The sequence below is a fragment of the Oryza brachyantha genome, chromosome 6, assembly GCF_000231095.2.
Source record: "Oryza brachyantha chromosome 6, ObraRS2, whole genome shotgun sequence".
Classification (NCBI taxonomy): domain Eukaryota; kingdom Viridiplantae; phylum Streptophyta; class Magnoliopsida; order Poales; family Poaceae; genus Oryza; species Oryza brachyantha.
Window position 1 is genome coordinate 8,107,346 of NC_023168.2, and position 12,800 is coordinate 8,120,145.

Sequence of the window (12,800 nt, forward strand, 5' to 3'; positions counted from 1 at the left end):
TTAACTAACCACCTAAGGCAGTGTCAAGGGCTGGTTTGACCGGGTTTTGCACACGTGGCAGTACAGCGTGGCAAGAGGAGGCCCCGTCAGCATGGTGGTATGAACAACAATAGGCACGCTCTCTCTCTGTCTCGCACAAAATTTCCCCTTTCTTCCCAAAACCCTAGAATGACTCCGGCGATTGCAACGACTCCGGCGAGGGCGGCGCGCTGCAAGGCGGCGAGGGCGGTGCGCTGAACCGCAGCCACAACGTCGAGGCCGACGAGCTCCACAGCAAGCACCACATGCCGAGCTCAGGAACATCGCGGGCATCGCCGTCGTCTTCTTGGGCTGGAGGTGGTGAGCGAGGAAGACGTCAGCCGCCGGTGCCATACAGGGATGGGCCTCTTGATTATGAGCCTCCCGTGTTTTGTGATTGTCAACTGAAGGCAGCTCGGTGGATTTCTTGGAGTGCCAGTAACCCCGGGAGGAGATATTTTACATGCTACAATGCGCGCGTGAGTTGTAATTTATGCCTTAGAAATTGATTATGCATTTTTGATTTGTTTTGAACTGATTCAGTCTTGCACTTCTTCAACTTTGTGAAGTCGGGTGGCTGCAGTTTTTGGGAATGGTGTGATCCTGAGGCAGAACCATATATGAAGCAATTGTTACTTGATTTGAGGAATGTTGTGTGGTCTGCAAGAGAGCAAGTGAATGGCATGGAGGCTGCACATCGGGATAGGAGTGTAGTCCAGCAAAACTTCCAATCGACCCCCAAGAAAGCAAACAATGAGGTAGAAGATCTGAGAGATGCTCTAGAGAAGATGCAAGCTACAAATTGTGGTTTAGTTGATAGGTTTGACAAACAACAGACATGTATGATGATGTTGGTGTATGTTTTAGTGGCTGTTATTGTTCTTTTGGTTGGTACCATGTATCTAAAATTGTAGGTCAGTGTGGAGTTAAAGAAATGTCAGGTGTTGTATTATGTTCTGTAATGGCAACTAAAATGAATGGAATTTTTGAATGCATGCTGTTCTATTAAAATCTGGAATTGCAAACTGTAATGAATGCAAATTATGGTTTTGTTTGTGATGACAGTTGAAAATCGTGGTGATCAATGTGGAGTTAGAATATTGCAAAATGGCAGTAATCAGTATGGAATAATTGACATATAATGGCAGTTGTAATTATTGGAGAGAACAAAAGCTTGATCACATATATTGCCACATGTTGATCCCATTATCTTTGATTACATCATCTAGTGGTGGCAGTAAATGACACATATTGTTTCTAACAAGTAGTTCTAACTTTAGAGTCACACAAAAGTTTCATACCACATGTTTCTCTACAAAAGGTGGTGATCTTCTGCCTATTTCTATTCCACTAAGCATGTCCAAAAGTATTACGAACAATTTGTCATATTCATCCTCTTTTAAGCCGAGGAGATCTCCTAACTTCCAACTTCTGTCTTGGTTGCTTGACCCCAACCATTCCAGCTGCCCTTGTAGATGAAGAAGCCTTTCTCTTTCCAGATGATGAAGCCTTTTCTAAGATTGGCAGAGATCCTTGAGCCTGGGCCTGTGAAGAGATTGGTTGAGATCCTTGAGCCTGCAAGTTGTACCAAAAAAACATAAAAGTACAATTTTAATGTGCTGGTAAATTGATGCAAAATTAGTGCAACAATATTTACTACCTGCACATTGTCTTGCTGCTGTTTTGACCTCTTGTGGCATGAAGCCTTGTTGTGCTCAGGCAGTTTGCACAACCTGCAAGTCATCACTGACCCAACCCTTGACACCCTTGTAGCTTTGGCCTTTTCATGTGGCTCTCTTCTCCTTTCTTTCTTGAACGGCCTTCCTGGCATTCTAACATAACCTCGAGTATGTGGCCTTGGCCTATCAGATGTAGGCTAGCTTTCCATTCCCTGAACTAGTTCCAAAGCAAAGCTGTAGGTCTTTTTGAAAGAATATATGGAGTAGCAAGGTGCAATATAACTGTCTATGCAGCTGGTTCTAAAGTGTATGCAGGCTATTGCATGGCAACATGGAAGCCCACCCAACTCCCAATATCTGCATGAACAAGTTTTTCTCTCAAGATCAACTATGAACCTATGAGTGAGATGAGTAACCTCAAACTTGTCCATCCCATTGCAGATTGCATGACAGTTTCCTGAATCGACGATGTATGCATTCAGTTTCTTATGTATGTTTGTACAAATTGATCCTACCCACTTCTCCATCAACGATTTTTTCTCATGTATCCTAACCATCACCTTCCTTCTAATAGCTTCCAACATGCTAATAATGGGTAGGAACCTAGCCTGAACTATCCATTTGTTGAATGTCTCACAAATATTATTGTCTACAGAATCACAGTTTGATCCAAACCTGAACCAGGCCCTGCTCCAGTGCCTTGGATCTGTGTTCATGATGGCCCTTGCACCTTCAACTGTCTCTTGTGCCAGTTTTGCCTTAGCTAGGTTGAAGAGCATGACATTTGGAGCTTTGGCACACCTCCAGAACTTCTTCTGCCATTGCTTCTTGCTGAATTTCTTCTTCCAGTTGGCATAAATATGCCTTGCACAATTTCTGTGCTCAGCACTTGGAGCCCGGTTCTGAACTGCATTTACAATACCCTACAATCAAGCACAAAACATCCATGTAATTACTCCACCACATCATGAATTAAAACAAAGAATAGTATCCAAAATATTTACAAAGGCAGAGAATGCTATACCTTCTGCTGGTCTGAGATAAACACCCAGTCATCACCATCACCAACTGCCAAGTCTTTGCAGAGCAAATCACAGAACCAATCCCATGAGTCATTTGTTTCCTTCTCCACCACAGCCCATGCTATTGGTCACATGGAGTTGTTGGCATCTCTACCAACAGCACATAATAGCTCCCCGTTACTTGAACCTTTGAAAAAACAGCCATCCAAACCTACAACCTTTCTACATCCCATTAGGAACCCATTTTTGCAAGCAGCTAGACTGGGTTTGGTTGGTCAGTATCAAGCTTGACAACAACTGTACTCCCAGGATTACTTCTCAACAACTCCAATTGATAGTCAAAGATTCTAGAGTATTCATCCCTTTTTGACTCATAAATCTTCTTCAGGGCATATGCCTTTGCTCTCTTGCACTGAGATGCACTAACATTTGCAAACATTTGCTCAGAGACAGTTGACTGCATGCTCTAAATACTCCAAGTTGGGTTATCTGTAATCATCTTCTCATATTTCTCAGCTATTCTCTTGTATGTGACCAGGTGGTTATCTTTCCTTGGAGGACAAGTGTGCTCATCAACAAGACTTGCTATTTGCCAACTATTTGTTCTGCTGTTCTTTGATAGCAAACAACTCCATGGACAGGTGGCCCAGTCACACTTACCCCTTACCCTATACCCTTCATCTTTGGGGAACCTTATGAATCTTTTATTTTCCAAGGCTAGTTGTACCACTGCCTCCTTAAACTCTTTTTTCCCATCAAATTTCATCCCAAGAGCAAGCCTAACATGGGTCTGGTTGGCATTAAACCTGGGGTATTTAGACTCCTTTCTGACCAACTATCCATCTGAATCCTCCTCATATGAATCACCATCTGCACTACTATTTTCATATGGGCTATTATTTTCCTCACCCTCCATCTGAACCAATGCTCTATCATTAAACTGTCTCGAAGAGCCCATATAGATCACATCATCCAAATTTCCTACCTCACCATCATTTAACTTCTTCTTAAACTCCTTGTATGCCCTCATAATTTCCTCAACTTCTTTATCTTCTCCTGATGAACAAGAGTCCCCACCAATGTAATCACTGTCAGACCCACACAATTCAGCACTCTTCACCCTCTCTTTACATACTACCACACCTTTCCCCTTATCCTTTGGGCTTGGGGACCTCCAAGCTCTCAATCTATCTAAATCACCTTTTGTCTTCTCTGGTGTGGATTGAATAACAAGAATAGGCTTCCTAGTACGTAATTCAAACACATCATCATCTTTTAAATTTTCCCATTCATCATCGGCAGTTGACATTTCCTCCAATTCATCTTCAAAGTCACTGTCATCACTGCTACCATACTCATTGGACTCCCCTCCCACTACTGCCTCTACATATATTTCAGCGACTCCTCCTTCCACAACACACCTTGACATGTAATCACATACTTTGTCATCGACCAACACCCTTAGCCCATCTGCCAGTTCTTTGCTAGGAAAAAGCCAGTGCAAAAGCATACCAGGGAACACTTCACAGTGATCTTTTAGATACCCAATTAACTCAGGCAACGAAATTTTATCCCGTTCAATGTAAGACATGCCCTCAGATCCACCAGCATATAAAGTTTCTCTCCCATTTTTAATGAATTCCCCACCAAAGTGAAATCTAACAGGCAAATACTCGAGAGGATCCATTGCACTCATGGTTAAATTGTCCTAAAAAATATGTGAAGACTACAAAATCAATCCCAATGCATATGTGCCTAACCGTTACAGACCAACCACCGCAGTTCGAACTTAGTATGAAATCAACAAAATCAAATTAACAAGGGGATCAACGCTACCTCGAATTCCAGACTTCAAATCGAACTACATCACGTACCTCGAATGCCCAGTCTCTTCAACCCTAGTTCATCCCAGCTGCCTTGCAATGCGTCACAATGGTTGCTGTAGAACTTGCCAGCCTCGTCACCGTTGGTGAGGTTGCACACGCTGCCCTCGCTGCCTTGGAGCGCGCCGGCCTCGCCGGCCGCCCAGTCCAACTGCAACCACCCTAGCCGAACTCGCCGTACTTGCTGGAGTCACCGTTCTAGGGTTTTGAGGAGAAAGGGGATTTTTTTTTTGTGCGAGAGCGAGGGAGAGAGCATGCACGCGATACCCTGTTAAGCTGGCGGGGCCCCCTCTTGCCACGCTGTACTGCCACATGTGCAACACCCGGTCAAACCAGCCCTTGACACTGCCTTAGGTGGTTAGTTAACCGGTTTTGATAGTTGAGGGTGCATTATGTCTGGTTTTCGACTTTGGGGGGGTTAAACGGACGACCTCCATACTTCAGGGGGGTAATCCGTACTTTTTCCTTACATTAAACACCAAGAACAAAATATAGTAAGTCCATTAGCACCAAAGTGCTCAAAAGATATACTTTAATCAGATCATGTTGTCACAAAATGGCACAATTCTGCTTCATTACACACTTACACTGTTGAGCTTGCTATGAGTCAACTAACTTTACCCACCCAAACAACAGATATGCTATAACTATCAAGTTTGCCCAAAAGTTAGATATGTCAACACAACTAGATCAAATCAGAATGGCTGAAGTTCATCTAGTGGTGGGAGTAAGTTGCTGGCACCACTATGAGATGAACAGGTCAAGAAGCCACCAAACATTCCATCAGCCACCACATTGAACCTGTTATCATTTTCCTCTCCAACATCTAAACCTCTAGTGTCACCCTGTAAACCTCTGATGTCATCCTGTAAAAGTAACTATAATTGTTACATTTTTTATTAAACAAATGTAGTAAGTAATCAATATGTTAAATGAGGTTTGTACATGGCAAACAACAAAGCTAGCAAACTAGAATGTCAACAAGGTATTGACCATAGAGTATAACTTAAACAAAAAAAAAATCACCGGCATCTACTTGAGTTGCAATGTGTAATACAGAATAGTTGGATGGTATTTGATTAACACTCTAACTGGACCACATGCAGCTATATCAGTGTCACTTACAAGGTTGGATTAGTTGGAGGTTCAGGAGGTGGGGATAGGGTAGGAGGAATGTCAGAAGAAGAATATCCTTGGTCTCTATAGCCATTGTCTGCAAATAATTATAATTAACCAACTTAAATATAATTCATTCAGCGACGAAACAAATTAAAACAAGTAAATGTAGTGCTTATAGAAGAAAGAATGCACCTCAAGAAGCTTATGTCCCAAAGAACAACACTTGTATGCCTTTGAACTCCACTCTACCATTTTTTGTGTATAAGCATTTTGTAGTTGGAACTTCTTAGATTCTCAACTTCTTTGAAGATTTGCTGCTTCACGACGTTGACGTTTGAGAGCCAATAAACAGCCACTTTTCAGCTCAGCGATTGCCTCTTTGTTGTTAATAATCCCATTGAATAAAGGCCATTTACCATGGGGCCTCCCAGAATTGCTATCATAGAGAGCTAAAGAGTCCACTGGAGAGCACATAGGATCACTTCCATCTCCATTTCTTTCAAAAAAACTAGTCTTGTACCTCGCCTATGCATAAATATTTGTACAGAATATTGTAAAACTTCACATAAAAATTTATATACACATGATTCAAGCAAGAATTTTACCCAAGATTCAGTTGCCTCTTCAGTATTAAGCATGTCAGGATTATTGGGGTTTTCTCCTTTGTGAGTATGAACCCAAGCCTCAACATCTGTTACTTCCTGTCCTCATTCTTCGGACTGTGCAAAAACAACCCAAATTAAATGTGTAAACAATAAGTTCATTTACAATGATTAATAACTTTAGGAATCACCAGTTTTTGGCATATTGTTGCAATTGGATCCACCTTTGTGAGGCTTGAATTTTGAGCTCCCACGATTGGCACGATTCTTTTCAGATTTTTCCCTAAATTTTGGATTACACCATTCATCGGCAAGTGCATTCCAAGCATCCATGGAGCACCATATTGGTTTTTGGGCTATATACTTCTCCTTAGTTAAATAGATCTTTCCAGCAACCTTGTCACGCACTTTTCTTTTTTCCACTTTTAGAAAATGATCTTGTGTGGCTTGAATTCGTGCATAATATTTTATACTGTAGAAGAGATTCTTGGCACATCTAGCAATCTGTCCTCTTGCATCGCGTTCATAATCAGGTTCAAACCTAAACCTTAGCTGAAAAAGAACAATGCACATGCATTCAGTCATATAAAGGGTTGCCTTGTACCAAGTATATGTCAGCCAAATTCTACTTAAACATACATTCTATATTAGTGAACACATGATGCATATATTTAAATTTACCCAAAATTGATGTTCAACTTCAGCAGCCTTAGAATGCCCATTTGAATCCATTTTTGCTTGGTAATGCTCCCATTTCATTGCAACCACACTCTTACCATTAAATAGAACAATACCAGGATGGTGATCTCTTAGAATACTAGTCAAGACACTAGCTGGTGTCCTGTCCTTTCCATGTTTTGGGATCTCAGTCCATTGCCTACATAAGAAAAAAATATTCCTGTTAATAATAGAATTATGAATTGTTTGCTGAATAACTTTAAGTAACTCCCGTTTGCCCTTTTGGTCGGATCAATGGGCGATCAGCCTCATTGGGAATAGGAGGTGGAAGTGACGAAAGACCTCGAATGCGAAACTCCATAGTTTCTATGGCATTATCCCCATCATCTGAATCATCATTTGTACTCTCTCTAATAGGAATGCCAACACTAGTCTCATCACGAGCAGGACCTCCACGACCAATTGCCATCCTGCAAAAAAAAGAGAGAGAATGCATATATTGTTTAAGTAATTAAAAAAGAATGATCTGTATGCAAATAAGTTAAAGAAGCAAGTTTCATACATGTTGAGAGGAAAGCAGCAAACATGTTTGCAACAGATTGTATAAGGAGCTGCACTATATAGACTTAGAAATCATCCACATCTTCACGAAATGGTATAATATTTATTTCAGTAATCATTTCTGTGTCAGAATCAGAGCCATTTTCTTCTTCCACCATTTCCAGAATAGCTATGAGATTTGGCAAAAATAAAGAAGTGAAGTGTGAAATCTCCTCTACAAGATAAGCTTCTACAATTGATCCTTCAACACTGCCCTGTTACCAACTTTTTGCTTAAGTTTTTTTATGAACCTGAAGTAATATAAATGTTAGTTCAATTTATATATGTATTATCGATAGTACAGAGTATCAGTTCTGCATACCTCTCATATGTATATCCCCACTTGCATAGATGAAAGCTTATTTCAGTTTTTTTCCGCCTAACACTATTTCTACAACTTGAACAAGGACAAACAACCCCAAATTTATCAGCATTTTGGACACCTTCAAAAGCACGATCTAAAAATATATTTGTGTTGTGCACCCAGTCATCAGAGTGTCATCCACTGTCATGCCACCCACCATACATCCAACTCCGATCTTCTACTGACATGCTTTTATTCTACATAAAAAAATAATGTAATGTTTCCTACTACCTCCGTTTCCTAATGTAAGATGTTTGACTTTTTTTGTTGCAACGTTTGACCATTCGTCTTATTCAAAATTTTAGAACAAATATAAAAAATGACAAACCGTGCTTAAAGTTCTTTTGAAAATAAAGTAAGTCACAAGAAAAATAAATGATATTTCCATAATTTTTTGAATAGGGCGAATGATCAGACATTGCAAGGAAAAAGTCAAACATCATTAGGAAACGGAGGAAGTACTGTTTAAGCCAAAAGAAGATGAATTTGTAAACCACATTACCATGAACAAATGAGCTTAATGTTAATAAAGTTTATGCAGTAAAAGGGCCAAAGAAAAATGGAGAAAGCATAGGTAAACTTACCTATGGCTTGATTTCAGCAGCAAGGAATAGCTCTACAGATCCTGAATATTTGTCACCTTCAGCAAACTCAAACGAATAAACTCTTGCCTTTGCCTAACCTACCAAGTAGTAAACAACAAAAATCATATAGCAAACTCATTTATTTGTCACGAAATCAAATATCTGAAAAAAAGATAGTTAAGTGACCTATACCTTAGATCTGTAGACCACACACCAAGAAGCAAAGCTGAAACTTTTTGCACATAGATTCAACCTGTACCAAAAATACTGTGAAGCTCCAAGAAAAAAATGACAGTTTCAAAAGAGATATAAACTGATTTGTGAAGAATAATACCAGTGATTTGCAGGTGGTGGCGTCGATTTCCAGGAGGGTCCGCTGATTTGCTGGACGCACTGCCGCCGCCGCCGGAGGCTATTTCGAGCGCAGATCGCTCCAAGAAAACTGCTGTTCTTGGGAGGTAGCTACGACAACTCTGTTGATTTTGGAGGGGTGCAGGGATGATGATTTGCTGGGTTGCAGTTGTTGATTTGGTGAGGAGAAGAGAATGAGCAAGAGAGACTGAAAGAGAGATTGGAGATGGATTTGGGGAAGATGGAGTGTGCTGCTGTTTTGGTGGGGCACAAAATATTTTTTTATTCTCTTGGATCTGCCCTTCCCGGCAAAAAAATTGGTTGGTGGGACTTTTGCCTCCAAAAATTCGGTGGGACCCACTTTTTGCTGCTAGTGTGTCCTCGTAAATACATTTTGGTGCTGATGTGGCAAAATTTCCCTTTCTCGTAAATACATTTTGGTGCTGATGTGGCAAAATTTCCCTAGGAGAATATTAAAACTCTAGGAAACATGAAATTTTCCCTTGGATATTCTTTAATCACCCTGGGGGAACATTTTATACCCTAGGGATACCATAGATTTCTAGTAGTGTCTCGTTCTCGAGGGCCCGGCCTGTCGTGCACTGACACGTGGCACCGTGGCGGCGTACTTAGCCTCCTGGATCGTGGTTGCGAGCTGGTGTGGCTTCGTTCTTCGAGATTGCATTCCAGGCAGTCTTCTCTTGATGACAGTTGTATCTTCTCTTCCCAGCAGTATTGGAAGAACGGACAATCCCAACGATCATCATATCGGGATAGCCCGTCGTGCCTTTGGTTTCTTTTGAACCGTCGATGGTACATGTTCATCATTGAGGTGTATGTGATGTCATTGGTACCTGGACGCCTCCTTGAACCCCTGCTTGACCCGTAGCCGAACTCAGGATGAACCATGTTGATAGGAAACGGATGCCCGTCTATTTTCATCGGCTTCTTGGTTTCCTCGAACTTGATGCGACCCTGCTCGACTGTCATTTGGACTTGCCGACGGAAGACCTGGCAATCATTCGTATGGTGGGAGACGAAGTTATGCCATTTGTAGTATTTCTTCTTTTTCAACTCCTCAGCCGATGGTATGACATTCCTGCCGGTAGCTGGATATGCTTCTCTTGTAGCAGGAGGTCAAAGATTTTGTCGGCTTTATTGACGTCGAAGTCGAACTTCTCCGTCTCTTTCGCTCCCTTAACCCAAGGGCAGTTCATCGGCTTCTTGTTCCTGGTCCATTCTGTCAGCCCTATGTCGGACTCCTCGACGTCAGAATCTGATGATTCTTCGGCCAGATAGGCGATGCGGCGTTGGAACTTATCTTTCTTGGCCTCCTGGTAACGAATTTCATGTGTCGATACCTTCTGGACGAGGTGAGCTAGACTCTCGAACTCCTATGCCAAGAACTTCTCCCTGATCTGGCCAAGCAAGCCTTGGAATGCTAATTCGGCGAGTTGTTGATCGCTTAAGTTTAGCCGATAACATCGATTCCTCACGTTGCGGAATCTTTGGACGTAATCATGGACCGATTCATCCAGCTTCTGCCTGACCGTAGTGAGATTGGTCAGTGTCATTTCCTGTTCTCCCGCAAAGAAATACTTGTGGAATTGTTTTTCAAGATCGGCGCAATTCCTGGCGGAATTTGCGGGTAGAGACGAGAACCAGGTGAAAGCCGATCTCGATAGCGAGAGCGGGAAGAAGCGTACTTTTAGTGCATCCTCAGCCGATGCCTCACCACATTGAGCTAGGAATCGGCTTACGTGTTCGATGGTCGACGTACCATCTTGTCCCAAGAACTTGGAGAAATCTGGTACCCTGTACCGGTGAGGTAACGGCACTCTCTCAAACCACTCCTAGTATGGGCGTCGATACATAGTTGTTTCTTCTTTAGGCCTTACGTTCCTGCAAGACCTCTGCAATGTGGTCTGTCCAGTCCTCATCCCTGAACTGGCTCTGGGCACCGGATCAGGCTGTCGAAACTGGTTTTCATACACCGGCTCTAGCCGATGGGGCCATGCCGGAGGCAGCTGATACTGATGGTTGTCCCGGTAAAAGGGATCAGCATGACGAGCGTTCCTCGGAGGAGTTCTTTCCTAGTAAGGTTGTCTTGGCCTTTCTAGGATCTCCTCCAAGTGTACACGGGGATTGCGTGGTATTGGCTCGTCCTCCCTTGGATCTCTTTCATCTTCGTACTGCCGATACTTAGGCCTTTCCCCATTTGGGAAGTATCTGAGCCCCCTTTGGTGTGATTCCCCATCGGGAGCTCCGTCGGCCACATATTGGATTAATCCTGATAGGGTGTTCACCAGTACCCCCGATTGATTGATGAGGGCATGGTGCACTGCCGAATCTACCATGTCCTGTAAATTTGGCTGGTTTTCTAGGGGAGGGTTGCTACCACCTCCTTTCTCTACGTCAACTCCTTTTCCTGCTTCACCTTCTTTCCGACGATCTGAGCTCGGCGTCGGAAGCTGAGACTTCTGTACTGGCCCGCCTCGCGTCATGCTGAAAGACTCGAGGCCCGCCTCGCGTCATGCTGAAAGACTCGAGGCACAGCTTCTGGAACATGTCCATGTGGCGCTGCACCAAGACCCGTTGTTCGTCGGTGAGGCTCTCCCGGGTGATGGGGAGAATGTTCTCCGCGCTGACTTCCTTCGTGGCCATTGCTGTTATCCTGTCTTGACGTGCGCTTGACTGACTTGAGCTGGGTTCTTGACACGGGCCCCACTGGGCGTGCCAAAAATGTGTTGACGCTGAAAATGACAATCAACGGTCACACACGTAGGCCTGGGAATCAATCTTAGACCATTCAGTGCAGGAGCTAATTCTTAGAAATACTGGGCGTGCCAGTCAGTTTGATCCTGTAACTGACAAGATAATCATGGACAACAGTTAACCCTGAAATCGCTATCGGTTGGATAGCCAATACCGTCCCAGGCCCTAGCCGATAGACCAGCCTAAGAGGGGCCTAAGTAGAGTACACCCTAATCTGGTGGAGCACAACCCTAGGGCACCCTTGGTCATCCTCCCACCCCTACAAATAGCTAGGTACCCCTTCAGGGTTTTGTGGGTTTTGTTAGATTAAAGTTTAGCCTTCGCTACTTGCTTGTAGACGTGTGTGTTGGTGCAACCAATCGGATACTTGTTCTTCGGAACCCCAACTTATCTTGTGTATTCAATTCCTATTTACAATATCAGATTGCTTTTATCTTGTTCTTGCTTGTTTTTTCGATTTGCTTGCAGGAATAAGGTTGACTTGCACCGGCAAGATCAACAACCCAAGGAAAGGTGTATCGATCGCTAAGGCGCAACACAAGTCTTGTACGGTTGTAGTCGAATCGTCAATGTTTCTCTCAAATCCTAGTTATCATAACTCACTGAAAGATCGACGCGAGAGACCGGCGATCAACATCGGGTTCGACGACGGGGAGGTGGGCGGCGGCTCAGTGCGGTGGAAAACTAGCGCCGAGAGAGGGGGAGTGGGGAAGGAAGGAGACCAATCCTGGTCAGATTGGGGGCAGGATTAGTGGCGGTGGCCGGTGGAGATGGTGGCGGCGAGGGGGCTGAGTCGAACATGGGGCGAGCGGGACTGATCAGTGGGCGCAGGTGCGCGCGCTGGCCGGCTCTGAGAGGAGGGGAGGTAGGGGCGAACTCGGCCTGGCGGCCAAGCGGCGGGTTGCGCTCAGGCGCGTGGCTAGGGTAGCAGGCCGCGACTGTGGCTGTGGGCCGGCCCAGGAAGGAAAGAAGGGCAAGGGAGAAAAGGATTGAGGGAAAAAGAGAGGGACTTTAGGCTGCGGCCCAAACTGGAAAGGAAAAGAAAAGGAGGAGGAAAAGGACAAAAAGGAAGGAAACATCACCTCGCCAATTTTTAAATTAATTTTTGGGCAAAATTTATAATTT

General features: G+C 43.6%; 1 long non-coding RNA gene across 7 annotated transcripts; it reads right to left on the minus strand.

Annotated features, from left to right (window-relative positions):
* Positions 1-1,166: 1,166 nt before the first annotated feature.
* On the minus strand, positions 1,167-9,181 carry LOC102703234. 7 transcript variants are annotated; one of them, XR_005812038.1, is made up of 14 exons: positions 8,884-9,180; positions 8,742-8,802; positions 8,550-8,647; positions 7,924-8,162; positions 7,564-7,852; positions 7,344-7,471; positions 7,005-7,200; positions 6,515-6,875; positions 6,327-6,440; positions 5,914-6,246; positions 5,728-5,815; positions 2,722-5,468; positions 1,679-2,620; positions 1,167-1,593 (listed from the first exon to the last, which is right to left on the minus strand). It is a non-coding gene; the product is annotated as an uncharacterized LOC102703234 (long non-coding RNA). The 7 variants fall into 7 exon arrangements; XR_001550917.2 differs by having other exon boundaries at positions 1,679-1,909; positions 2,373-2,620; positions 7,005-7,471; XR_001550916.2 differs by having other exon boundaries at positions 1,679-1,914; positions 2,373-2,620; positions 7,005-7,471.
* Positions 9,182-12,800: the final 3,619 nt, after the last annotated feature.